We start from the raw sequence: 2,283 nt of genomic DNA, 5'->3' as shown, positions 1-2,283 counted from the left end.
TATCGAGTAGGCTCAGCTGCAAACTTCATTTCCAAGGTTCATATCTGTATATCATTTTTCTGTATTGCTAACTTTTTAGGGAAGCATTTTACATTTTATCACAAGTATGGTTTAATTCAAAGATAAGTTGCACAACTACCATGTTCAAAATTAAGCAGCCTCAGAGCAGATATGTGGGGTCTTGTTGTGGCCTCCAGACTCAAAACTTCTCTGGTTCACACAACAAGTGTAACACTGGAGTTCTGGACTCTCACCTGAATCTCCTGAGCAAAACAAACTCGAGTACTCTTTGGAGTCATACTGCCACAGTTTTTTTCTGCATTGCTGTTGAGAATCAGGATGAGGAAAAGATCCTAGGGAGCTGAGCCAGCTGGTAACTGCTCAATGTTTATTTTAGGGAAATGGTATTGAACAAATAGCTTATAATACAGAAATTGTTTACATTGTGGAGAGGAGCAAGACACATAAAGACAAGGAAGATAACTGAAAGGTCACAAAAACCTGAAAGGAATGTGAGATTTTGCGAGCAGGCAGAGAAGAGAGGGTATGTGGAAGAAAACTGGCAGAAACGTAGAACTGGATATTAAGGTGTACAGAAAGAGAGGAGTGCAAAAAGTTCTGTTGTTGAGATGATGAGAATATGGATTTTGAAAACTATTAGGACTATGAATGGAAAAGAAAATACATAAGGCCGCACATAAACCAGAAGGAAAACAGAGTGAAGTAGGAAAAAAAGAAAAGAAAAACGGACGATTTTGGAAGAAGATGTGGTTGAGTGTGAAGGTCCCCAATTTTAGACCTTTGAAAAGGTTTTAGCAGTAGCTGGTATAAAATGTTACACAACATTCCAGAGTTGTCTTGTTCAAACTTGGGAGTCCTTGCTGTGGGAGGACTTTTAGAACCTGAAGGGTGCACAATACTGCAGCCTGAGTAGGAACATGAGAAGAACAAAGACATCTTAAAGATGCAAGCAAGGAGAGTTCCACAGAGGGATCCCTTCCTGCCCTCTAGGTAGTTAGTTTTCTTTCCAGCCTAGAAGACAACAGCATGATCTTGGCAGAAGCCTTTGGTGGTACTTCAGATTATATTATTGCATTATATTAAATGAAGCTGTGTCTGAGATGGTTGCTATTGACTCCAGAAAGCTAGAATGCTTCTACACAATAGCACAGGCTCTTCAGAGTACCTCTCTCCACTTCTTCGTATGCTATGCCGACTTCTCACAGAATTTCAAATCAAGGTCAAGATCTTGGATTTAGGGTCATACATTTGGGAAATGCAGATTGTTTGGTGGCATTGAAAGACAAAACTGTATATATTTGGCACAGTCTTGAGCTTCCCTGTGAAAGAAATCTGGTCCCATAGTAGTTTTGTATGAGGCTATGGTTTCATCTCCCAGCAATACTGAGGAGCATTATGAACTCTGTTTATATCAATGTGCATGGTATAAAGTATGCCAGAAAGCAAAGTTAAATTCTCCTTTTTCATGCTGTTCTCCAGGGAAGAATGAAAAAACAGACTGCACACGATGGATGCTAATCATCCTGCCTATTTCTGACAGGCACACAGATAGTCTAGCAACCTGGAAAGAATGAACTTCTCTTTTATTACTTCTAATAAGTTTTCAGGAGGATCTTACTTCCTGCACTTGCTTTTACTGAAAAATATACCGTAAAAACTGTGACAGTTAGCTCTCCTCATTCACAGGTTTCAAAAGTATCTGCCTATCAAAGTGAATATTGCCTCCAGTTTCAGAGTAAGGGGGTGGAAAGATGACAGAGGGAAATATTAAGAAAGAGACTGTTCCAGTTTGAAAGAGCCAGGAGTAAAAAATGTCATCTCTACAGATTAAATCTACCTCATTATTTATTAAACTGTTTGCTTGCTCCATCTCTTTCATGGAAGGAGACAACAACCAGAAATTTTTATTACATGCACATATTTGACAGAGGATTGGTGCAGATTTTGAGAACACATCATTGTGGGTTTTTAAGAAAGTCACCACAGATTATGTAGAAGGCTAAATGCTCCAAATTTTTTCTGTCTAAGAACAGGAACACATTATGATGTAGGACAATGTTAAGAGCACCTTCAAACATATAATCAATGCTGTTCCTTTTGTCATTGTCCGCTTAGCAGATTATTTCTTGCCAGGGAACAGGTGAAATTCCCTTTGACTGTGATGATTCTCAGCCTGTTTCTGTCCTGTGAATGACTGCCAAAACACAGCATGTTCTAACACCTCTCTGAGAAAGGGGAGAGTAGTTAAGCCCTATCTAGATT

General features: G+C 39.2%; 1 protein-coding gene across 1 annotated transcript in view; it reads left to right on the top strand.

Annotated features, from left to right (window-relative positions):
• The window catches only part of UTRN (utrophin), a 346,073-nt gene that overhangs the window by 292,717 nt on the left and 51,073 nt on the right, over positions 1-2,283 (top strand). The gene's annotated exons all lie outside the window — the stretch shown is intronic.

Source organism: Chaetura pelagica, unplaced genomic scaffold (genome assembly GCF_000747805.2).
Source record: "Chaetura pelagica isolate M959 unplaced genomic scaffold, ChaPel_1.0 scaffold135, whole genome shotgun sequence".
NCBI classification, from domain to species: Eukaryota; Metazoa; Chordata; class Aves; order Apodiformes; family Apodidae; genus Chaetura; species Chaetura pelagica.
Note: the sequence above shows the minus strand (reverse complement) of the source record. Positions and strands in the feature narration are given on the sequence as shown.